This window comes from Orcinus orca, chromosome 6 (assembly GCF_937001465.1).
Source record: "Orcinus orca chromosome 6, mOrcOrc1.1, whole genome shotgun sequence".
In the NCBI taxonomy this organism is placed as follows: domain Eukaryota; kingdom Metazoa; phylum Chordata; class Mammalia; order Artiodactyla; family Delphinidae; genus Orcinus; species Orcinus orca.
Genome location: NC_064564.1, coordinates 6,833,175 through 6,859,593, shown reverse-complemented (window position 1 = coordinate 6,859,593; position 26,419 = coordinate 6,833,175). Strand labels below are relative to the sequence as shown.

The following is a 26,419-nucleotide window of genomic DNA, read 5'->3' as shown; positions in this document are numbered from 1 at the left end:
GCATTTTAATTCTCTGCACAGTGGCACCGTGACGGAAAGCATTAAGGAGGTACATGTTTCATGTTCCCCGAAGAAGGCACATTTTGAAAAGCACACTTACTCTTCCTCAAATGTTTCCTTTCTGTATACTTTCTGACATACGCATGTTTACCGTGAACAGAGAGAGGAGAGATCAGAAATTCTTCGATTCTTGATTTATCATAATTGCAATATTGGTTCTGACCAAAGAGTTTGGTATCTGACCTTAAGATGATGAGAAGATGGTGTGGAAGAAGCTGACAAAGACCCCCTCCCTCCCCCTCCCTGAACCTTTGCTGTTATGTCTGATTTGCTAGACAACTCTGGGTTATCCTTTGGGCTCTGTTACCATATTAACATGTTAACCTGGCAACAAAAGCAAAAATTAACACGTGGGACTACATCTCAAACTAAAAAGCTTCTGTAGCAAAGGGAAACATCAACAACGTGAAAAGGCAACCTATGGAATGGGAGAAAATATTTGTAAATCATCTATCTGATAAGGGGTTCATATCCAAAATATATAAAGAACTCAAAACAACTCAGCTGCAAAAAAAACCCCCAAACAGGGCTTCCCTGGTGGTGCAGTGGTTGGGGGTCTGCCTGCCGATGCAGGGTACGCGGGTTCGTGCCCCGGTCCGGGAAGATCCCACATGCCACGGAGCGGCTGGGCCCGTGAGCCATGGCCGCTGAGCCTGTGCGTCTGGAGCCTGTGCTCCGCAACGGGAGAGGCCACAACAGTGAGAGGCCCGCGTACCACAAAAACAACAACAACAACAACAACAACCCCCCCCAACAATCCAATTAATTACCAGCAGATTAACTAAATAGACATTTTTCCAAAGAAGACATTCAAATAGCCAACAGGCATGTGAAAAGATGCTCCGCATCACTAATCCTCAGGGAAATGCAAATCAAAATCAGAATGAGATCTCACCTCACACCTGTCAGGATGGTTGTCACCAAAAGAACACAAATACTGGGGAGGGTCTTTACTAAGGCAGCTCGGCTAAAAATAGAACACAAATAAAGACGGGAGAGGGTACTGGATGAAGCCTCCTATATTGTTGCTGGGAATGTAAATTGGTGCAGCCATTATGGAAAACAGCATCGAGGGTCCTCAAAAAATTAAAAATAGAACCACCATATGATCCAGCAATCCCACTCCTGGGGATCTATCCAAAGAAAACGAATTTACTATCTTGAAGAGTTACCTGCACACCCATGCTTACTGCAGCACTATTTACAGCATCCAAGACATGGAAACTACCTAAGTGTCCATGAACAGATGAATGGATAAAGAAGATGTGGTACATATACATGATGGAATACTACTCGGTCATAAAAAAGAATGAAATTTTGCCATGTGCAGCAACATGGATGGACTTGGAGGGCATTATACTAAGTGAACTAAGTCAGACAGAGAACAACAAATGCTCTATGTTACCACTTATATGTGGAATCTTAAAAACAAACAAACACACACACACAAAACACAACAACAGTAACAAAAAAATACCTCAGGTTAATAGAGAACAGATTGGTGGTTGCCAGAGGTGGGGGAAATGGGTGAAGGTAGTCAAAGGGTACAAACTTCCAGTTGTAGGATAAATAAGTCATGGGGATGTAATGCACAGCATGGTGACTATAGTTAATAATACTGTATTGTATATTTGAAAGTTGTTGAGGGTAGATCTTAAAAGTTTTCATCACAAGAAAGAAAATTTGTAATGATGTAAGGTGATGGATGTTAACTTACTGTGGAGATCATTTCACAACATATACTTGTATCAAACCGTCGCATTGTACACCTAAAACTAGCACAATGTTATTCGTCAATTATATCTCAATAAAACTGGAAAAAAGAAAATCATACTTTAAAATGTTATACGATAAACTTGTTTTCAAAAAAATACGTTAACTGATCTAGACTTCTTGTTATGAAAGGTAAGACTTAAGAAGTTAAGATGCACGTGTAAAATAAAAATTAACGAAGGCAAACCTCTGCCTTAAACAATTACCTTTCCATGAATATAAATAGGGTTATTTAGCAGCTTGCTGACCTACTTGGTATTTGACTTTTCTTTCATCTTGACATAAGGACTATTTTCATCGGAGAGAAGAAAGGCTTACAAAAAAGTCCTAAGTCTCCAGTCCACAACGGGGCAGTGGCGTTAACAAAGGTAACAGTACATCCTAAAGCGATTAATTTAGAAACAAGCAATCCTGAGCAGCAAGGGTCCAGGGCGTCCTGCTCTGTGTACAGCGAGCCCCTCTTGACAGGCAATCACTAACAGACTGCTTGCTCTCTCCCCGGTTTCCGAGATGGGCCCCTGACGAAACCCAACGAGTCACGTGTTCATGGAACCGGGGAGGGAAGAACGGCTTTCAGAGGAGGGTTGTGGACAGAGGGAAGACGGGCCTGGAGGGTGACTGGAACAGCTCCAGGCTTGTACTTCGACATCTAGCTCATGACTGAACTTTTCTAACCTGAATGTTTTCAAAGGCAAGAAAAACAAATACACCCGAATCTCTTCTGCTCAGGACCTGGACAGTCCTCACTGTTTCCATGATGGGCCGGGCACTGGTGCCCTGGGAAAGCAATTCCATTTAAGAACTCAAAGGGCTTTCCATCTCTGGGGAGTTTTCTCCACATACTTCTTACCGCTTTAGGGATTAAAGGCGGTGTGTCCTTCTCAGGAGTGAGGCTCTGGGGTCAGACCGCCCGGGTGAATTTACTGGCCGAGTGTCCTTGATCCCTTAACCTTCCTGAGCCCACTTCCTCATCCTGGAGTAGGGCTTACAACGGGATTTCTCTCCTGGGCTGCGAGGGTGAAGTGAGTTAGGACATATGGAATGCTTAGAGCTAAGCTCGAGCAAACCTTCAAGAAGTGTAGCAATTAATATCCAAGATGACCATGTAATTCAGTGTCCAAACGGGGACCTTTTTGTCCAGGAAAGACGTGACCTGGACAGGACTCGCCCCCAATAGGCAGACTGACAGTCCTGGGAAAAGTGGAACCTACGGTGATCCCAGCAACACTCCATGGTGCCGAAGCCCCACAGTGCAGACGTGAACTGATTCAGAAAATTAACAAAATGTGTGTGTCACTGGTACCAGAGGGTCTGAGATCAGAAGAAGAATGCCTTAATTTTAAGAAAAACCAGTAACTGTAATGTAAAAGTGTTTATCTTAAAACAGACCTAACAGTTTTATGTGAACCACCCATTCTGCTGACCTCAGAACATTCCTTTGCAACATCATCCCAAATGCACTGCAAAGATTCATTTCAACGGTTTTGGCAACGTGGTCACTTCCTCAGAGCCCCTCCCCACAGACATCAGGGAGCCGCGGAGGAGTAACCCGAAGAAGGAGGTGACAAGGGCACAAGTTCACATTCACAGACTCAGGCGTGCTCCACAGGTACAGCTCTACGGGGAAGTGGGCCACTTCCCTCCTACCTGGGCAAGAGCCAGCACGGAAACATGTCTGTTAAGAATGAGCTTTTCACCTCATGCCGGTCAGAATGGGCATCATCAGAAAATCTACAAACAACAAATGCTGGAGAGGGTGTGGAGAAAAGGGAACCCTCTTGCACTGTTGGTGGGAATGTAAATTGATACAGCCACTATGGAGAACAGTATGGAGGTTCCTTAAAAAACTACAAATAGAACTACCATTCGACCCAGCAATCCCACTACTGGGCATATACCCTGAGAAAAACATAATTCAACAAGAGTCATGTACCACAGTGCTCACTGCAGCTCTATTTACAATAGCCAGGACATGGAAGCAACCTAACAGATGAATGGATAAAGAAGATGTGGCACATATATACAATGGAATATTACTCAGCCATAAAAAGAAACGACATTGGGTCATTTGCAGAGACGTGGATGGATCTAGAGACTGTCATACAGAGTGAAGTAAGAAAGAGAAAAACAAATATCATATATTAATGCATATATGTGGAACCTAGAAAAATGGTACAGATGAACTGGTTTGCAGGGCAGAAATTGAGACACAGATGTAGAGAACAAACGTATGGACACCAAGGCGGAAAAGCCGCGGTGGGGTGGTGGTGGTGGGATGAACTGGGAGACTGGGATTGACATGTATACACTGATGTGTATAAAACAGATAACTAATAAAACTAATAAGAACCTGCTGTATAAAAAATAAAATTAAATTAAAAAAAAAGAGCTTTAGTGGAAAACGTTCAGCTGGCATCCTCTTTCCTCCCTGGGCCGTTTGCAGCAGCTCCGTTATGGAAACTCTTTACTATATATAGTTGAGCAGGACTCTGGGACTTGACCTGTGTGCAGGCCGGCCGCCCGGGGCCCCCCCACCGCCTCGGGCCCGAGGGGGCCACACCCGCAAGACAGGGGAGCAGCCGGGACAGCACCCTGCTCTCTCCCAGGCCCCGATACCGTGGTGCTGTCTCCCCTGGGCCTTCAGCCTCCCCACCTACAAAACTGGCCCGAGGCCCACTTCTGACCTAACTCACTGGGGCTGCCTGTGGAACCTCGGAGAAGAACATCTGGGAAACAGTTTTTGCCCACTCAACAGTGTGCATCCTCCCCTGAGCCCCGCCCCGTCCCCCATGTATCCATTCAAGAGTCATGCAAGAGCTAGAACTCTCACGTTTCTGTCCAAGGCCCCAGACCTGCCGGCAGCACCCCCTGACTGGCCTGTCCACGCAAGGCCACTGCTCGTTTAGTTACTGTCTGTTTCCTCCTGAGACCGCGATCTCTCTAAGGGCAGGTCCACGTCTGCTTCACCCTTCAATCTGTCACCTGAAGTTCAGCACACCATCCATGAATGAATCCTTGAACCAGGAGAGGCAGAAGGAGAGGATGGCTATGGAAACTTAACAGATGCCACACACTGCCCCGCTCTGCACACAGGCTTCCTCGCTCCCGTGTCTGTCTCTGCATCTGCAGGGATGCGTCACATGGCCCGTGTGTGTATGTACCTGTTCTCTGCAGTACCGACGAGCTGGACCAACCCTTCTCTCACCCGTGTAAGGGGAGGTAGCCAAGGACAGCGCTTGGCACACAGGTGTGCCGGGAGCTGCTGTCATCTCTCCTCCCCCCAGCAAACAGCACCATCACGGATGCAGCTCCTCCACTCAGCACCCCAGGACTCACCCCGCCCGGCCCTCCCTGGCCTCACCTCACCCCTCACCAAGCCATCTAACCCCACCACCCCTGCCTCTCCCGCTCCCAGACGACCTCCCACGCGCGCTGCCTCATGCCACCCAGAGGGGTTTTCAAACAGCACGTCTCATCTTGTAACTTCCTGACGCACATGGCCCCAGTCACTTCAGCCTGCCCTCGGGATAAATCCTGAGTTCTCCGACCTGGGCCACCAGGCCTGGTGGGCTGGCTGTGGCCTCTCCCCACCACCCCATTCTCGGGGTCCAGCCCCGCGTCCTGGGCAGCAGCCCTTCCCCGTGCCCCCGAGCAGGGTGAGGGTCTCCGGTCTCCTGCCCTCATCCTGTCACAGCATCACCTACGCGAGCACTCCCCGTTCATCCTGCATCTGGTCTCTGAGACCCTGCATCCCCCTTACCCGGCCCTGGGGCTCTTCCAGCTCCAGCAACACGAGGACCAGGAAGCAGGTGATGAAGAGACACGAGGGCTGGGCCAGGGGACACCCGGGTCTGCTGTGGCTCCCCAGGGTGGCCCTGTCTCCACTGCGTTCCCGTCTGTGACAACCGGTACCAGACTTTAAGGCCAAATTTTCCACTGAAGAAAATCTCTGTACACACAAGGAAGAAGCTCACGATTACGCTGCATGAAAGAAGTTACTACGAGGGGCGCTCGTCTGTGAGGTTCTCTCTCATCTCCCGTTTTCCTGCCACTAAGCAGCTGGCTGTGCCTTCTGCCATTCACATACCAATGTGGTCTCCCGTTTCACCCAAAAGACTAGAATTATGAAAACTCATTTTATGAATCCTAAAAGACTTTTTTTTTGGCAAAGTTTAACAGTGGATAAAAACAAACAACCCAATCAAAAAATGGGCAGAAGACCTAAACAGACATTTCTCCAAAGACGACATACAGATGGCCAACAAGCACATGAAAAGATGCTGAACATCACTAATCATTAGAGAAATGCAGATCAAAACCACAATGAGGTAGTTTTGATTTTTGATGATGGCAACTTTGGCACCAGTCAAAACTGCTATCATCAGAAAGTCCACAAATAATAAATGCTGGGAAGGTACGGCGAGAAGGGAGCCCTCCTACACTGCTGCTGGGAATGTAAGCTGGTGCAGCCACTATGGAGAATGGTATGGAGGTTCCTTAAAAAACTACAAATAGAGCTACCGGGCCTTCCCTGGTAGCGCAGTGGTTGAGAGTCCGCCTGTCAATACAGGGGACACGGGTTCGTGCCCCGGTCCGGGAGGGTCCCACATGCCGCGGAGTGGCTGGGCCGGTGGGCCATGGCCGCTGGGCCTGCACGTCCCGAGCCTGTGCTCCGCAACGGGAGAGGCCACAACAGTGAGAGGCCCGCGTACCGCAAAAAAAAATAATAAATAAAAATTAAAAAAATATAAAAATAAAAATAGAGCTACCATATGATCCAGTAATCACACTCATGGGCATATATCTGGAGAAAAACACGGTCTAAAAAGATACACGCACCCCAATGTTCACAGCAGCGCTACTGACAATAGCCAAGACTTGGAAGCAACCTAAATGTCCATCAACAGATGAATGGATAGGGACTTCCCTGGTGGCACAGGGGTTAAGAATCCGCCTCCCAATGCAGGGGACACGGGTTTGAGCCCCGGTCCAGGAAGATCCCACATGCCGCGGAGCAACTAAGCCCTGCACCACAACTACTGAAGCCCGCACGCCTAGAGCCCGTGCTCCACAACAAGGGAAGCCACAGCAATGAGAAGCCCACGCACCGCAACGAAGAGTAGCCCCCGCTCGCCGCAACTAGAGAAAGCCTGTGCGCAGCAACAAAGACCCAACGCAGCCCAAAATAAATAAATTTATATATAAAAAAAGAAAGCTATAGTTTCTTTTTTCCACATCTAGCATTAATGGTGTTTGACCAATTACTTATTAAAGTGCTAAGGTATGAGTCTTTCAGTAGAAACTGGTTTGGGATGAACACAAAAAGCCCACAGGGATTTTCCAATTTAATACAAGAGTTTGGACAACTGTCCTATTAACTTATCAAATAAAGTTTTATTGTGCCTCTTTCTTCTGTTTGACAATGTAGGTCACTTCTGATATATGGGGACGGGCGGAAAAAACGTATTCTGGGGACAGAGAGAGGTCAGCAGCCTCTGAAGTAGAGAATAATGTTGGTACGACTGGTGGGGAAGACGCATCTGGGAAGAAGGGAAGAGAGGGTGCGGCTCGAATGGAACAGAGAAAAGACAAGGAAAGAGGCTGCAGGAAGCAGCACGCATGGCAGGCCTGCCGGCCAGCTGGCGACACACCATCGACGTGTGGGCTGAATCTCAACACTGCCGTTCACTTAACCTCTGCAGGCCTCGGGGTCCTGTTCTTTAAAAGAGGGAACAGTAACACCTGCTTACGCGGCTTCTCGGCAGGTTTAAGTGAGGTCATGGATGTAAACATTTTAGTTTCCTGTCACTTTCCTTCAGTATTCAGAAAATATGAACATTAAGTTTGGTTTGTTCTGAGATCTCAGAATCTAGTGGAAAGCTTGAGGCAGACGTTGAAAAGCAGATCTGAGCTCTCCACGGGTGTGTCAATGAACCCGTCGTGACCACGGGAACCGTCAGGGCCCAGGACGGACAGCCCCCCGTGCACTGTCCTCACACCCCTCACACCTGTGGGAAGGGGTGAGAAGCACCTCCCCGTCTGTCCTGAAGGTGGGTGGTGGCCTCATGGTGCATTTCAGGAGAAAGGCCATGTGTGTCTGCAGTGAACATACAAGTTAATCATGCTATGAACCAGGGGCAGAAGGAATGAATGAACATTACTTCTGTCCTGAAATCAGAGCTCCAAGTAGCTTTGGACACTGACTAAGTTAAAAAATGAAATATATTCACAAAGCTGAATCTTTCATTACTTTGCTAAAGACTAGGATTCAAGCTATTTCATAAAATCAGATAATTTATCACTCAGGATATTGCAGGGAGAAATACACTTTGTGAATCCAAGCCTTTCCTTCCCACTGTTTACAGCACAGAATGAAAGTACACTCTGCTTGGAGAAAGCTTTCGACAAAATTCAACACCAATTTATGATAAAAACCCTGTAGAAAGTAGGCATAGAGGGAACTTTCCTCAACATAATAAAGGCCATATGTGACAAACCCACAGCCAACATCGTCCTCAATGGTGAAAAACTGACACCATTTCCACTAAGATCAGGAACAAGACAAGGTTGCCCACTCTCACCACTCTTATTCAACATAGTTTTGGAAGTTTTAGCCACAGCAATCAGAGAAGAAAAGGAAATAAAAGGAATCCAAATTGGAAAAGAAGAAGTAAAGCTGTCACTGTTTGCAGATGACATCATACTATACATAGAGAATCCTAAAGACTCTACCAGAAAACTACTAGAGCTAATCAATGAATCTGGTAAAGTAGCAGGATACAAAATTAATGCACAGAAATCTCTGGCATTCCTATACACTAATGATGAAAAATCTGAAAGTGAAATTAAGGAAACACTCCCATTTACCATTGCAACAAAAAGAATAAAATATCTAGGAGTAAACCTACCTAAGGAGACAAAAGACCTGTATGCAGAAAATTATAAGACACTGATGAAAGAAATTAAAGATGATACAAATAGATGGAGAGATATACCATGTTCTTGGATTGGAAGAATCAACATTGTGAAAATGACTCTACTACCCAAAGCAATCTACATATTCAATGCAATCCCTATCAAACTACCACTGGCACTTTTCACAGAACTAGAACAAAAAATTTCACAATTTGTATGGAAACACAAAAGACCCCGAATAGCCAAAGCAATCTTCAGAACGAAAAACGGAGCTGGAGGAATCAGGCTCCCTGACTTCAGACTATACTACAAAGCTACAGTAATCAAGACAGTATGGTACTGGCACAAAAACAGAAAGATAGATCAGTGGAACAGAATAGAAAGCCCAGAGATAAACCCATGCACCTATGGTCACCTTATCTTTGATAAAGGAGGCAGGAATGTACAGTGGAGAAAGGACAGCCTCTTCAATAAGTGGTGCTGGGAAAACTGGACAGCTACATGTAAAAGTATGAGATTAGATCACTCCCTAACACCATACACAAAAATAAGCTCAAAATGGATTAAAGACCTAAATGTAAGGCCAGAAACTCTCAAACTCTTAGAGGAAAACACAGGCAGAACACTCTATGACATAAATCACAGCAAGATTCTTTTTGACCCACCTCCTGGAGAAATGGAAATAAAAACAAAAATAAACAAATGGGACCTAATGAAGCTTTTGCACAGCAAAGGAAACCATAAACAAGACCAAAAGAGAACCCTCAGAATGGGAGAAAATATTTGCAAATGAAGCAACTGACAAAGGATTAATCTCCAAAATTTATAAGCAGCTCATGCAGCTCAATAACAAAAAAACAAATAACCCAATCCAAAAATGGGCAGAAGACCTAAATAGACATTTCTCCAAAGAAGATATACAGACTGCCAACAAACACATGAAAGAATGCTCAACATCCTTAATCATTAGAGAAATGCAAATCAAAACTACAATGAGATATCATCTCATACCAGTCAGAATGGCCATCATCAAAAAATCTAGAAACAATAAATGCTGGAGAGGGTGTGCAGAAGAGGGAACACTCTTGCACTGCTGGTGGGAATGTGAATTGGTACAGCCACTGTGGAGAACAGTATGGAGGTTCCTTAAAAAACTACCAATAGAATTACCATATGACCCAGCAATCCCACTACTGGGCATATACCCTGAGAAAACCATAATTCAAAAAGAGTCATGTACCAAAATGTTCATTGCAGCTCTATTTACAATAGCCAGGAGATGGAAACAACCTAAGTGTCCATTATCGGATGAATGGATAAAGAAGATGTGGCACAGATATACAATGGAATATTACTCCACCATAAAAAGAAATGAAATTGAGTTATTTGTAGTGAGGTGGATGGATCTAGAGTCTGTCATACAGAGTGAAGTCAGTCAGAAAGGGAAAGACAAATACCATATGCTAACACATATAAAAAAAAATGTCATGAAGAACCTAGGGGTAAGACAGGAATAAAGACACAGACCTAGCAGAGAATGGACTTGAGGATATGGGGAGGGGGAAGGGTAAGCTGTGACAAAGCGAGAGAGAGGCGTGGACATACATACACTACCAAACGTAAGGTAGATAGCTAGTGGGAAGCAGCCGCATAACACAGGGAGATCAGCTCGTGCTTTGTGACCACCTAGAGGGGTGGGATAGGGAGGGTGGGAGGGAGGGAGACGCAAGAGGGAAGAGGTATGGGAACATATGTATATGTATAACTGATTCACTTTGTTATAAAGCAGAAACTAACACACCATTGTAAAGCAATTATACTCCAATAAAGATTAAAAAACAACAACAACAACAACAACAAAGAAAGTACACTCTGCTTGAAGGTTTGAATTCTACCAGTGTTGAGCGCTCAGAACGCAAATGACCGTAGTTCTAAGTTGGACAAGTACCCTGACTTTTTGTTTCCAGTACTGTCTCCTTTTATGCCCTCAGTGGTTTACATTTTGTGCCAAACATCTTATCAGTGATGGTGTGAGAAGCTTTCTTTTGAGAGAGAGAGAGAGGGACTTCCCTGGTGGTCCAGTGGTTAGGACTCCGTGCTTCCACTGCAGGGGGCCTGGGTTCAACCCCTGGTCGGGGAACTAAGATCCCACAAGCTGCATGACATGGTCAAAAAAAAAAAAAAAAAGTAAAAAAGGAGAGAGAGAGAGAGAGAGAGAGAGAGAGAGAGAGAGAGAGAGAGAGAAACAGAGAGAGATTCCAAGGACAGCCGGGCCCAAATTGCATGGTATCCTTGCTGGGTTGAAAGCCAGTGAATGACGCTTCCTGCTCAATATCCTCGTCTCCAGCCTCTGACCGCAGGGATGAGCACATTCAACCCCTAAACCGTACAAATGCCCCGATTTCCTTGTTGTCTCCGAACCCACAAGACAGGCCCTAAGACAAAGTGGCGGCTCCCGGCTGCAGGAGCGACCCTGGGTGACGATTCACAGCAGAAAGCCCCCTTCAGTGTGATTCCCTCCCACTCATGGCGGGGGGTGTCTCTCTTCTTACTTCTCCGTCACAATCTGGGGGGTGCGCTCTCCCGTCTCAGCCCCTCGGGTTCAGTCTCCTCACAAGCAGAATTGGTAGGTGAGGTAACATTCTTGCTCTAAAACTTGGACTAGCTTTGCTATAGGGAAGTGGAAAATAATCGTGAACAACACTGACCGGGAAATAGGAGATCAGGGTACCCGCGTCAGCTCTACTACTAATGAGCCGTCTCTTAATATTCCTGGAACTTAGTTTTCTTCCTAATTTTTTTTTTCAAAAGGAATAAATATTCATTGTGGAAAACTCGAGTCTCAGAAAATCAAAGTACTAGGATAATAAAGTAAAAGTGAAGCTTCCTCCCCCAAACCACCCTTCCTCATAGGGGGCCATCCCCAGGGAACAGCTCTGCTCGTGTCCAGCACTCTCTTCCCAGAGCTTCCACTGTGCGGACACCTGCACACACAGCACACGCATGTTTACAGGTAGGGCTTCTGTGTGGTCACAGCAGCTGGATCACACGTGTGCATCTTCCTCAGCGATGCTTCATCTCCCACGACGGTCACAGACGCCCTCCCCGTCGCCACCCCGAACCCCTGCCCCAGTTGGGCTGGAGCCCACGTGTGCCGGGGCACAGACAGGCCGCCCCTTATCAACGACAGACACAGCCCCCTCAAGGACTCTCCAGTACAGGCAGTGGAGCAGTGAAGGTCCTCGTACAACTCGAGTACGTATTTTGAGTTTTCTGTGGGAAAAATTTCTAGAAATTGCGGGGTCAAAGGGTGTGTGAATTTCACATAAAATGTGAGGGCCACACTGCCCTTGAGAAGACCTTATGACCTTATCTTTATCTGAAAAAGGAGGAAAGAAGAGGTGATGCGTTTCCAATCTTTTTCCAACTGAACCTTGAATTCAACTCAATTAGGAAGCTTTTCAAACCAGAATGGAAGATGGGGCAGGGCTCTGAGATCCAGTTGCCTTTCAGCAAGTCCACTCATTTGAAGCCCTGTCTTCATGAGCAAGTACTGAGACTTTGTTTTGCTTTGGTCTTAGTTGCCAAATTACACTGTTTTTCCCGTGGAATAACACTATCTTTCCCGGTGGCAATACTGCTAGCCAGAAGTGAAAGCGCTGCTTACTTGTAGAGGCGGGTAGGAAACCATTTCCTGGCATTTGCTACATCATCAGTTGCAAATCTCACTTATTTAAGAGACAAAATACTCCCTCGCAGGTGTGGGTCTCAAACTTTAGTGAGCATCGCAGTCATCCAGAGCCTGAAAAGGCACAGACCGCAGGACCCACCCTCAGAGTTTCGGATTCAGTAGGTCTGGGACGGGGCCAGAAATTTCTGTTTGTAACAATTTCCCAGGTGATGCTGCTGCCGGTGGTCTGGGGAGCACGGCTTTTCAGAACGCTCTGTAATCACTGGGCACGCATTTGCAATTAGAGGGCCACGGCCTTACTCTGGGGAGACGGCGCTTGACATGAGTTTGAATGCTAGTCAGTCACCCTAACTACTACACGAAATCTTCTCTCTGCTACAGGTCACCACCGCGCAGGAAGGGGCAGGATACCAGGACCACACGGGCGGCCCCAGAGTCACCCCTTCTACCCAACACCTACTCTCGCACAGGAACCGGTATTTAAAAGCACGTAAGACGACTGCAAGATAACTTCACCTTGTTCTCCGTCTTATGAAGGAGACTCTATTGATCAGATGGTGAAAGATACTGACGCTGATGCCTTCTGATAATCCCCAGGGACTTACAGCCACTTAAGTAACACACGTCAAACGGACAAATTCAGCTCTCAGTTACCCAAGTTCTGAAAGCAAACACGAGAAAACAGACGACGTGAACCTGAACGTTCACTCTGACTGCAGGCTGTGGATCTGCAGGGCACTGCCAACGTACTTCCTGTCCTAGATCTTGCATCCGAGAACGACGGTAGTACAGTCTGCGGTGGGGGCAGAAGTGAACAAAGGAACAGGTTCACGTTTACATATTCGTGACAGGACAGTGAACTCTGCTGGACACGGAAGAAGGCAGACCACAGGAGAGACAGCCGGACCTGCCGGGCGCACCGTCAGGTTGGAGGAGGCTGTTCACCGGTCAGCTGTGATACACCTGGTTCACGGTGTGTTTTCAGAGTTGAAGTCGGAGCATGTTGAATCCACGTCAGAGGAGTTATGCAGTGACGGAAAGGAGAGAAGAAAGAGCAAAGACAGTGTCCTAGAGCAACACGGCGCCACCTGCGGTGACAGGCACAGGGAGCCTGCCCGTTTACTGCCGTCCCTCAGCAGCTCTGAAGGGGGCTCGTTGAACCGACCAGTGCTGTAAGCATGGGCAGGACCAACTCAAGTCCTCGGAGGCACACGTTACATTATTCCCTAAGACCAGGGCTCTGCTTCTGGCTGGCGCTTTCGAAGTCTTGACTAGTCAAGTTCTTTATTTGAATAAATCTTTCTTTAAAAAAAAAAATTATGATTTTAGAGGTTTTTAAACTCCTGACAACCTCTCTTATGGGTAATCAAAATCGGATACTGCTGCTGAAAAAAGAACAAAGGGGTGAGGAAGAGGTGACAAGTAGGTTCCCAAATTCCTTTTCAAAGCGTCTAGAGAGATTCCACAGATTATACAGATATCCGGGAAACACTGTGCTCAACCTGTGAATGTATCCATTCAGACAAAGAGCTATTTGCATATTTTCCATGACTCTGTGCGTGGGACACAGTCCAGCCAGGCCTTCCTCACCCCCTCCCCGTGGGCCCCTCTCCGGCCACGAAGCTGGACGCCCACCGTCCTGCAGACGCGTGGCCTTCTGTCCACCCCTGGGCCTCTGGACGTGTGGCCCAGTGGCCTTCTCCACCCAGGTTCACTTGATCAAACCTCCCCACTGTCAGGCCTCGCTCGCTGTCTCCCGAATCTTCCCCTCTGCTCCCAGGAGGGCTGGTCACCCCTCCCTGGGGTCTCCGCACCACCTGCTTCAACCTCTGGCCTCACCAGCCCTCTCTGCTGCCATTCCACGACCCCACTCATTCGGGGACACCTAAGTGTTCTGTGAGTCAGTGAGTGTTTGCTGAGTGAAGGAGTGACACTAATTTGTTTGCTCGCTTTTTAAAGTGTCAGGAAAGGTTTCCCAGTATGTCCTCCCCCAGCGGTCACGGAAGACGGGCCGTGGGCCGTTAAAGCTCCATTTCCGCGGCACAACTGTTTTCCCCTCATCGATTCTAAGAAATCCTAGATAACCGGAGAACTCTGTGGGTTACAGAAGGCCTCGCCACCGCAGGGTTCTGTGCGGTGAGAGCATGCTGTTTTAGGGGAGAAGAGCCCAGAGCGAGAAGCGCCCGCCCGCCTGGGGACGCCCCACCTCCGAGAGGCACGTTTTCTTCCTTCTGTTAAGAGGAGATTTTATAATTTTTAAAAGGACAGACGATGGTCTCATAGGACTGTTCTACAATTCAATAAAGAATGTATGTAAAACACTGTGAAAATTCAGTGTTATTAACTATTTGTTGAATAAATGGATTAAGCAATTCATGAGGACTTGAGTATCGAGAGACACCAGCCAAGAGCAACCTTTACTACCAGGCATATCCGATCATGAGCGCTCATTTCTGAAGGTGATCTAGTCATGGTTTTCTGCAGGAACGTGGCTTAGGACAGAACAAAACGGAAGGAAACACAGGGCTCTCTGACCTCTTGGATACCCGATTTCCCCGTGGACGATGACTCAGGGTTAAAGTACCGACAAAGGCTGGGTGTCTGCTGCACGGGCCTCTGCTGAGACCCAGCAGGGCAGGGCCTGCCCTCCCCACCGGCACAGACGCCCTTGGGAGACGCTGCGAGGACCTCCTGAGCAAGAGGAGGGGAAGCAGGACTGGCAAAGCGCGCAGATTTGGCAGGAAGTCTGGATCTCCGCATCGCGGCTTCCGGCCCGGGGAGCTGCAGCCAGTCCCGCGGCCTGGGCTCACTCCCCGGTGACATCATCTGATCTCCACGCTGCAGCCCCACAGAAGCCTCCGCATCCGACGAGCCCCCACCTTCCAGCTCAGCTGCGTCTCCCCAAGCCTAATATGGAAGGCCCCTGAGTCACGGGAGGGACCTCCGCGGTTGCTAAAATAACAGAAGCGCTTACTATTCACAGTTGGAAACCAGTGCACGTACCACGGGGATGGCGTCCAGCTCCGCATCACCACTACCTGGAACGGTGGCTCTAAACCCGACCACTGGACTCCTACGGCACACAAGGCCCACGTCAAACCTGGTCACCCTGCGGTCTAAGACAGGAGATCACTGAAAATCAAACGTAAACCTCAGATGCTCCTCTTAAACTGTGTGAACTTTTCTCCTGAGCTCAACAGAGATCAACCCCTGACCACGTGGAACTGGTGATTTCTGTAACCTCTGTCCTGTGACCCAGCTTAGAGGTTACAGCAACTCATTAATTATCCCGTTTCCCAGATTACACTATATCCGAAGGGTATTATCTCCTGAAATGTAAATTAGCATAAGACATTCCAAAAGGTTTGGCGGTCAGTCTCTCACTTTTCCTACGTTGCCCGCGGTGGTAAACCTTGCTGCAGTCAGAATTCCCTTCTGGCAAGGACACCGTGGCCAAGCTTAGAAGCTGCACTTGGGTCAGATGACACCATACGTTTCCCTGGTCTCCGTATACTAGGATATATACGCACAACTAACGCAACTACACGTTTATAAACCACCTCTATCATCATTTTTGGAGGTCACGGGCACTTGGGATTTTTGTGAAGCTTGTATTTCTAATATAGTTTTGCGGACGACGCACAGGCTTATAATTTGAACGAGAGTGTGGCACTGCCTGCCTGAGATCCATCTTTGAACTTCTCCAAGGCCAGGGAACCATATCCCACAGAGTCACCAGCTTCCTGAGTGTCTCAGCCCAACCCTCCGTGAGAGCAGGCAAAGCTGCGGCGGAGGAAAGGCAGGGCTGCATGGGACGCCCTTCATCTCCCTCCCTACACGGTACATGGACAGCTCAGCTCGCCTCATCCGGTCTCTCACTTTATGGGAGGACAACAGAAACCCGGGGGCAACGCGGGTGGCCTGGGAAGGGACAGCTGGCCATGCACAGCCCGAGCCAGGACCACCACTGCATCAGAAGACAGGCTTGGGATGACGGTCATTTCCTCGGCTGGTTCAGAAAATAAAGGAAGGCGGCTGAGAAAGCCAGGCGGGCAAGTCACAGATGCACCTAGCCTGTACTGCATCATCATCTCAAGAGATCTATACCACACGCAGCTTTCCGGGTGGCCCTGGCCAACACCAGGTGTGTGCTGGCCTCGTCAGAAAACCCAGAGGTTCAGCCTGACCCTGTGGTTTCAAACACTGCAGCCTTTAATCTGTTTGCTGGGAGCTGCAGTGCCCTCACGATTTTCCTGACTCGTAATTTCAGCTGATGCCTGTTGGCAAAAAAAGTGATTGGTGTTATTTTTTTTTTAAATGAAAATTGCAAAGGAGATATTGTATTTGAAACCAGATCTAATTACAGTGATGAAAGGATGAACTAGTTATCTCAAAGTCAGAACAGGACCCAAAAGCCATTTTGTAAAAGAGACTCGAACCCAAGGGTCAGAGCAGACCCCACCGTACGACCAAACTTCGTTTCAAGACGTTCAGGCTTCACCGTATTCTTTCCTGTTCAAGTGGCTGAATGTTGATAATGTAGCTGTGTGACTCTGTGACTGCACGTCATTATTCGGCTCACATAAAACGCAGTGAACCAACAACTGCTGTACTACATGACATGACACTTCACGATCAGTGTGATTTTGAAATATATCCTAATTATAGATTTAAGTAGAAGGCTGTAGTAAAATGAAAGTACTGCCACCATGAGAACACTGAGCAAACATTTAGGCGTCCAGTTTGATTTTCCTTCTTATTTTCAGATTGGTGTTTGGCTTAATAGGTAGACGAAATCAAAAGGATCAGAGAGAAAATAAACACGTAGGCAGACTGAGCTCTGAGCAGAGGGCCAGAGCCTGGGAGCTACAGCAGCAGAGACACACCGGGTGAAGCAACCAGAGCACCCGGGACACGGCGGCCACCCCCCAGGGCTGGGCCGTCCACGCAAGGCAGCCAAGGCAACCCAACCAGATGCCTCCACTGGGATCACCTCCCCAAGTAAACTGGGCGTCAGGATTCTAAACATTAGCATTCACCCTTAAAAGCTTTCCTCCTGAACCTGCGTAATCAGCGTTCTCAATTTGACTGCCAGATCTGTCATCTGTGCAGAAGCTGCTGGAAAACCCGACAGTTGCCCTGGGTGCACATTTCCAAGTGTCACAATCCCCCTGCACTCGGAGGGGAGGCCCCAAGGGCTGGAAAGAGAAACCAGCCAGAGCCTGAAGGCCCCGGTCCTCCTGTAACTGCACCTTCGGGAAGGCACAACCAAGCGCACGCTTTATACTTTTCCAATCAGTCCAGCGGAGGGGTCAGGACACCCGCCCTGAAACAGGCCCTGGACCGGCAAAGGCCCCGAATTGTTAAATGAACGAGAGCTTGGCCCGGGTCTCACACTCTCGACCTTGATATGCCTGTGAAGGGCGAACACTCGGGCTTTTCGAAATCTCGAAGTATAAAAATAATTCCAAGTAACTTTTCCATCGTTTGTACCCTGGAGCAAGGATGCCGACCTGGTAGAGGAAAGTATGGCTGGTGGTGGAGGTTACTGAGTGTCCACAGTGGCTGCTGAGTGGTTCTGAGGGGAAACAGTGCAGTTCTGTACGTCTGCAAACTGACAACTCCCGCTGGCTGTGCACGGAGACGGGCCGAGGATGCCTGGACTCGGACAACTTCCGTCTCGTCCCTGGATGACGTTTCTGCCTTTCAGAGAGATCGGCAGGCTTAGATACCGTTCTCTCTCTCGCAGATAAAAGCTCTGCTTTGGAGAGGCAACGTCCAGCCCCTCGTCCCGTCCTGGGTATCCTGCCCTCACCTGCTGGGACAGGCTTACAGGTGCGGGTGTGGACAGTGTGTGCTCAAGCCTTCTGCTATGTGACACAACCTCATGACACGGAGGGCATCTGTTTTTGTTTTCTCTCTTAATAAGTGCCTCAGATAGATATTTCTACAGACCCACACGTCACTTATACAAACACATCTATTTATAGTTAGGAAGACAAGGAGAGAGGCTTTACCAAGAAAAACCACACATTTTTGCAACTCCAGCTATGAGTTAGTTCATCTGTGGTTTTACTGGGGTATGCTTTACTTCAACACTCTTTCACTGGGCGGGTTTTTCAGACCTTAACTTAGTCAAGTGACGTCACCTTCAAATACAGAGAGTCAAGCTTCCTCACTGTCTGCTCTCCTGTGGGGCAGAGCCATCTCCTCCCAGGGCTTTCGCCGTGGTGATCATCCCCTCAGCTCCATCCGCACTCTGACTCCTCAGAGCATCACACTGGGGTCCACCTGCCTCCTGGCTCACCTCTCTCTGGCCCAACACCTGAGCTGCCTCGCCCTCAGGGCCGCTCCACTTCCTGCCCGCTGCTTGGCAGGACCCTGGACGCAATCCCCCCGCCTCCCACCTCAAGACCATGAAAGCCAAGGGCAGTCAAGTCCATCTTCTAACCCCAGTAAAGGGTGACTCCAACCCCTTCAATCAGTTCCTCTGCCACCAGCTTAGCTGAGACCGATGTCCATTTCCTGCATGATTCTAACCATCCCGGTGGTTCTCCTGTCTCCCAGCTGACCAGCTACCTACACCTGCCCCGGGAGGACGCCAAGCAACCAGGAGAGAGAAAGCAGAAGCAGGAGGCATCCCTGCTGTCCTCCACCGAGGCACCACGCGGAGCAGTGAGGTCCGAGACAGGTCGCTGCCGGAGAGTGACACAGAAGAGCACACAATTAAGAGCTGTTTCACAGCCTAAGACTCGGGCTCAACACCGCAGAGACGAGATGAGCCCAGGAAGTAACTGGCCGTAGGTGGAACCGCTGTTTCAGGGACTCTAAGTGCCAGAGCACCCCAGCGGAGGGAGCGACTACCGTGATGATCAGGGTGGAGAGAAGATGTTTGATGACATTTCCGGGTCAGCGTGTAGGAGGCCCATTGCAGTCATTCAGCAAACACCCACCACCGTCTACCAAGCGCAGGGTGTTCCTCCACGTAAGGGACACAAAGAAGACTAGCAGATGGCTCTCTCCTCGGCAGGTGAAGGGGATGGTGGGGTCCTGGGGTCCAGGATACAGGAGTGTCGTCAGAACCCGACCTCAGGCAGACCCTGAGGGCACATCCCACCAGCCAGGTGAGTGTCACACCTCCTCTCCTCAAACACCCAGCCCCGCCAAGGTGACGACCGACTTCCTATTCCACTGAAAACACAGGAAGCCCTCACTGCCACGTCCACCCACACCTGCCCCCTGGCCCGCGGAGCCCGCCTTCTTTCTAGAACCGCAGAAGAGCCTCTGCCGTGCCCAGACCCCAGCCTGTCCTTCCGTCTCTCCTGGCCTTTGACGGGCAAGGTGAAGCCTTCCGTCCATGTTCCTGCATGCGTCCCCAGGCACCCGCTGGGGTATTTACAGGGACCCACAAAGGCAGTCCACACCACGACAGCGGCCGCTACAAAATACGAGGGTGTGCCCGGAGGACGGGTGCTGTAAGGCTCGCGGGCTCGCTCTGCCCACGCACAGCCGCTCCTCTGCCCGAGCTCCTTCCCACCGGGCTGATCCCAGCCTCACTGCTGTCCCTGCTTCCTGGCTCTGTTTTCCCCAGCACAGGACTATCTGAAGCCCTGGATGTTTAGTCTGTTTCTCTAGGGTGTGTCTCCCATCACTACAAGACAAGCTGCACGAGGGCAGGGGTTGCTGCCTATTTGTCCATCTGGGTCCCTACTTTCTTCCCAGAGTCCAGCCAGCGGCCAGGCCACGGGGCTTGTTCAACAACAGCTGTCCAGCCCTGCCATTTCAGAGCTGTGTGGCTCTGGGCACATTCTTACCCTCCCGAAATCACACCTGCATCCTTTTTAAGATGGGGGTGCTGATGGTACTTACTACATGGGACTGTGGTGACGATGAGACAATGTAAAGTGTGTTAAACATTTTAGCACATTTTCTGGTAGGAGGTAACTGCTCTATGGTATTTATCCTATCGTTATTCAGGATATTATAAGTGTACATCAGCATCTAAGTTGACCTGAAGTCTGTCCAGTCCCCAGGAGGTATTTGTTTGGGAATTCTGTGCACTGGCATCAAAAAGAAAAACAAAATGCCTGGAAGTTTGCTTTCTTGCTATTATTTAAGATTCCATTTAAAACCAACCCTGACTTGAACAACACTGAGCGGACAGCTTACGGCGCTAATGCTCAGGTTCTAGAGTAAAGATGATGTTCAGTAGTTTAGTAAGGAAGTCGTGTCACCCAGCAGGCAGCCCACGTCAACCGGCCATCAGAGCCGGTTCCCCGGCCCGGCTGATGGACCACGGGCCTCACCTCGGCCCTGTCACCCGTGTCCTTCCCCCTCTGGTGCCAGGTACTGCTGTCCCCACCCCCCAGCTCTCTGGTTCCAGGCTGGGGGTCTCTGTTAGCACGGGGGCGGTAGGAAAGGAAACGTATCTCTGTGTACCTTTATTTTCCCTTTAGGGTTTACATGGAAAAAGACAAGGTGGGGTCCTTCTTGCCATTGTTGCTGGGATTAAAAGTCGTTAAAAAAAAAAAAAAATCAAGTTGGAGCTCTGAGTGCCTTTTCCCACAAAACCATGTTATATATAATGGCTCCTTTCGATGGTACTACGAGTAAAAGCAGGATGCTCTGACCTGTTCTGGAACCCAACCACAAACTGACATGGTTTCAATGAAAGGGCGTGTTCAGAGTCCCCAGCGAAGGATTTACAAGCGCACATTCGAGATCCAGCCCAGGTGAAAGCGGAGGGCGCTGACCCTCAGTGGGTCTGGCAGCTTCACAAAGGCAGCACACGCGTCATGAAGCGGGGGACGATGCCTGTGAGTCCCACGCACGGTGGCCCAGGGCTACTTCCTTCCAACGTGGATGGGCACCTGGTCTCCGCTCTCTGATACCAGGAAACGTGGTAGAGGATGCTGCATGCCCTGCAGGGTCTGGGGAGTGACAGCTGCTTAACCAAGGTTCCTTCCTCCCTCCCTGCCCACTGGTGAGACTTCCATGTCTATTCTTCTTACTTGGTTTTGTCTGTTTTTTTTAAAAATTAATTAATTAATTAATTAATTTATGGCTGCGTTGGGTCTTTGATGCTGTGCGCGGGGCTTTCTCTAGTTGCAGCGAGTGGGGGCTACTCTTCATTGTGGTGTGCGGGCTTCTCATTGCGGTGGCTTCTCTTGTTGCGGAGCACGGGCTCCAGGCACGCGGGCTTCAGTAGTTGTGGTGCACGGACTCAGTAGTTGTGGCTCACGGCCTCTAGAGAGCAGGTGCAGTAGTTGTGGCGCATGGGCTTAGTTGCTCCACAGCATGTGGGATCTTCCTGGACCAGGGCTCGAACCCGTGTCCCTTGCCTTGGCAGACGGATTCTTAACCACTGCGCCACCAGGGAAGCCCCTTGTCTGTTTTCTCATGAGTCTATTTCTAACACTTCTATATGGAAAAAAAATTGCAAAGTTTTGCCAAAAATCCAAAAAATGGTCATCTGCCCATTTCTTCTGGCTGACACATTCTGCCTGCAAATGGCAGCTTCTCCCTTAGGAGGAAATCTTTTCCATCAAGGAAGCCCTTCTGTCTTCCAAAAGCGCAGGCCAAGATGGACACCAGCATCGTTGCTTCCCGGAGGGGGAAGCTCTGGCAGCTGGTCGCCCTGCACTCCGCGGAAGAACTCAGAGCTGCATGAACCAACCACCCGAATTCTCAGCCTGCCTTCCGGTCCCTGTGACCCAAACACACAAGCAAGAGAGGCTCACCTAACCAGAACCGCGCGTGTCACCCGTCATGGTTGTCCCTGAAGCACACGAGCAGCAAGCAGTGAAGACGACTGCTCGGGGTGAAAGGCGCCTTTAGGGGTCAGTGGGGCTGGGCCGAAAACTGTCCAGGGCACTGGCTTCAGGGGCCGTTTCTCCTTCCTGACCCCTCAGGCCCTCCTTCCTTCCCCTGTACCTCCCCACCTTCCCTACAAGGCTGGGCTAGCTCTCGCCAGTCCTACAGTCTCCTTGGAGGAAGACTTTCTCATCCAGCAGCGCTCATTCTTCATCCTTTGACACAATGTGATACAGAGCTTCCCAGTGAGCGAGTGCAACCCCGTGAGCAAGTGCAACCTCGCTTTCATAGAGCAACCCGAGAGGCGGAAAGGGGACGGCCCGAGGACCTCACTCGACCTCCTACCACCCTGTGTCTCAGAACAACATTTGCGGAGTGAGCTACTGTGTGTGAACGCAAGAACACGTTCACAGGAGAGTACAGTGCTCGTCAACGTATTTTTTTGGTGTCTACCTCCCCCATTTACTTGGAGAGTCATTTTGCCAAATAAGAAATCGTATAGGCATTTTGAGAAGCACAGTGAACTTCCATCACCTGATGTTTATCTGGATCTTCTGAAACAGTTGCTGAAAAAGCACATCACATGTTGATATGAAACTGTTTACAGGGAAATGTATGCAAAAGAGAAAGCAATGTCTAAAACATATTTTTACTGTTCCCAGCGACTGTGAAAAAAAAATCCGGAGAGTGGGGGAAGAAAAGCAACAGCGGTTTGGACAATCAACAGCTGTGTGGCCAAATTAACAACTTCCTTTTGAAATGATGACTCCAGCACCTTGAGCAGTATGGACTCCTTGATAAGCTCCAGGAAATACTTTATACTTCAGTAATAATGAGTGATTTCAAAGATAGTAGAGTATAAGATTTACTACAGTCTAGGGAAAATATTTTGGGGAAAAAGAGCAACTATGCTCAAAAATAGTATAAAGATTACAGCTCTTGAGAAAACAACACAGTAGAGTTTTTTAAAGCTCAACTGCAAGGCAATGCAGTAGGTGGTTCAACTCTTACTACAAAGCTTTCAAAGTCAACGAAAACCCAGAGCCCACAAGCCTATAATGAAGCACCCCTGGGCTCCTATAACCAGGACACCAACCTCTTGCTTTCCAAGTCAGTGTTCTCACCTAGGAACACACTGGGTGTGCAGTTATTACACCATTTCAAGCATGCAGGCTACTGGACCACACCAGCTGTCAGACTGCTATGATTCACGGGTTTCACAGCCACAGAAAACAGAGCTGTGTGATTGTCGACCACCTACCCCGAACTCTTCACCCAGAGCACCAAGTGTTCACACAGCCAAAAAGACAGTTAGGATGCTGGCGTGCTTGATTATTCGCTGTACGTGCCTAGTTTCTTAGTAATGGATGTGGTGTGGGCACCCGGCAACCCAGCCCAGTCCTTATTCAAAACACAAAAACTAGAATTAGTGTCAGATCAATCTTATTTTATATAAAATAAATAGAAGAAATAGAAAACATAGCTTAGAGATTAGTTGGAAAATGTGTTGATTATATATTGATTATATACCTCTTGCCTATTTGTGATACCCACTGTTAAGGAGGGACTAACCACGTGACTTCCTCTCTCTTCAGGTCGGACTCCGGACTCTTCCAATCGCTCCAAGGCAAGGGGACCCCTACTCTCACCCGCAACAACGCAAACCCACGTGAACAGACCAGGGAAAAAATAAAATTCACTCAAACCTCTCATCACTAAGTCAAAGTCCCCCAGCTCTTGAAACAAAGAGTCCTCTTCCGTTGGGGATGGAGGAAGACAGCACGAAGCGGCCACCTCTGCACTGTGCGCTCAGAAACGTCCCCTACCCCACTCCTCGATGACCCCGGCCAGTTCTTCCTCAGACAGTAGCAGTACTGCGACGGGACCCCTCATAACACCAACCAAGAAAATGTCCTCCACGGCAGAGCTGGGCAGTTTCCGAGGCTGCTGGGACCGCTGCTGAGCCTGGGGGGCGGGGCGTCGGGGGCGGCATCCCGAGGGCAGGTCACCCGGGAACCGAGCCTTCCCGCCTCCCAGGCGAGGGTCTGTCCACTCGGCCCCTCCCTGGGGCCGCAGGGCACACGCAGCTCGGGCTGGCTCGGCTCCCGGGGACCGGGGTCGGATGAGCTCCGCGCGCAGGGAGCCCCGGGCCGCCGTATTCCGCGCCCCGGAGCCCCGCACGCTCGCCGCCCCGAAGGGAAACCAGACCCGGGCGGCGGGACCCCAGCCGCGGGGGGCGCTGCCCGAGGGCCGCCGGCTCCGCGCCCCGCGCGCAGGCCACCCGGCCTCGCCGCTCCCCCAGGCCGGCGCCCACCCCCCACTCCGTGCGCGGAGAGCACCAGCGCCCCGCAGAGAGGAGGGTGTGGGGGTGCGGGGCTCGGGAGGGACGGACCCCCTCACCACACCCCGCCGGCGGCAGGAGGAGATCACCGCCCGCCCCCTCCCCTCCAGCTCTGCCGGCCGTGGTCTGGGGCAGCCTAGCCTCTCCGGCCCCCGCACGGTCCGAGGCGCTCAAGCCCCTCTGGGGCCAAGCTCTCTGCGCCGCTCTCCGACCGCAGGGCAGGGAGGGCTCCGCCAGGGGCCGCGGCGGGGCGGGAACGCGGGGCTGCTGCCCGCCGGCCCCCTTTTCCTCCCCTATCCCATCTCCACACCGCCCTACCTGCCGTCCGGCCGTGCCCCGCCGCTCCGGGACCCCCAGCGTGCCGGGAGGACCCGCCGTGGACCGCGCGCCAGACTGGACGCCTCTGCGACTCTGGAGGCCTGACGCCCCGCCCGCGCGCCGGGGCAATAAGAGTCCACGGGGCCGCGAGGGCGGGGAGGGGGCGGGGCAGCCTGGGCCGAGTTGGGGGGAGGGGAGAGGAGGGGGGGCGAGAGGAGGGGAGAAGGGGGAGGGGAGGGGGAAGGGAGAAGCGGGCTGCCCGGCAGGTTGGCCGCGCGCCCGTCCCCAGTCCCCACCTCCCGGGTAGCAGCCCCCGCCCCGGGCAGCACCTGGACGAACGGGCTTTCCCAGAACTTCCAGGAGGGATGGATAACGGGAAAGAGTTTAACTTTTTTTCTAGGCCAGTAGGGATGTTGGCTGCATGTCGGATGATTTGCCCCAGGTTTTGGGTTTTCTCGTTTCTGGACTAAGAAGGAAAGTCCAGGACCTCTGCTCCAGGGCAGCATTCCAGCGGGATGGAGTGAAACCCGGCGCAGGCGGGGGCGGCCTGGGAAGAAGGGGCTGCGGGCGTCGGGCTGGGCCGGTGGGTCGGAGCCCAGCTCCTGCGCGCCATCAGGTACCATCAGAAGGACTGTGCAGCACTTAAATCCCAAAGCATACTGATCGTGTGGAATGCTTCTTTCTTTTTTTAAGGAAGAGAGAGGATAATTTCTAGATTTCCATGAACAGTTTACTCTGTTCCTTCCGCTTATCAATGAGTAACTGAATTGCGGGGCCCTGAGGGTAAGAAGTGCAAGGCGTTCTGGTTTAGCAACGGTGCCTATCTTGTGCTCTTCTGTCGTCAACTTCTAGAGGCCCTGAGTCACTCGGAAGTTTCTATAGAACTGTTTTCAAGGAGGAAATGGACTCATTAATTCCACAATTAATTTCTTACGTAAAGTGTGTGACTTCCTGTGGGCTTAACCTTAAGTCCAGGTCCGCGACTTCTCCTTTCACTAACCCAGCTCAGGACGCCCCTGGCTCCGCACATCCCCTACAGTTGGGTTAGCAGTTATTTCTGGCCTGTTCCTCCTACACCGCGTACTCCTTGACCATCAAGTCCGTATCTCCTCTACACACCACGAACTGTCACAAACATGAATGGATGAATGCTAATAGATCGCATATATTGAACACCCATGGTTGTGTCCAGCCCTTTCTGTAAAACAGTCACCAAGAAAACGCCAGTAGATGTCATCTAGGTTTGAATGCCAGTGGCCACAGTAACTAGTCTAGTAATTCTATCCCTGTCTTCAGTATTAATATCGAACAATAGGGTTTCTGGGTTCACAGCCCTGAGACAGAGACTCTACGTCTCTCTCTCTCCCAGAAATAGTGTTAATGATTTTTAGATTAAAAATGATGTCTGTAAAGTACTCAAAACAGTAAACCCAAAGAGGATGGTTCCCTGTGATTCAACCCTCAGAGATAAACACTGTTAACAGCCTGCAGTATCCGCTTCCAGACTT

General features: G+C 50.0%; 1 protein-coding gene across 6 annotated transcripts in view; it reads right to left on the bottom strand.

Annotated features, from left to right (window-relative positions):
- Positions 1 to 26,419, bottom strand: part of PALLD (palladin, cytoskeletal associated protein) — a 276,660-nt gene that overhangs the window by 60,128 nt on the left and 190,113 nt on the right. The window contains exon 1 of one of the 6 annotated variants that reach the window (XM_049711352.1): positions 24,912 to 25,023. The exons of 4 other annotated variants lie outside the window; for them this stretch is intronic. The gene's annotated coding sequence lies outside the window, so the exon portion shown is untranslated. Of the gene's footprint in view, positions 1 to 24,911; positions 25,024 to 26,419 lie in introns of those variants that run through there. One more of the 6 variants, XM_049711353.1, reaches the window with a different exon arrangement.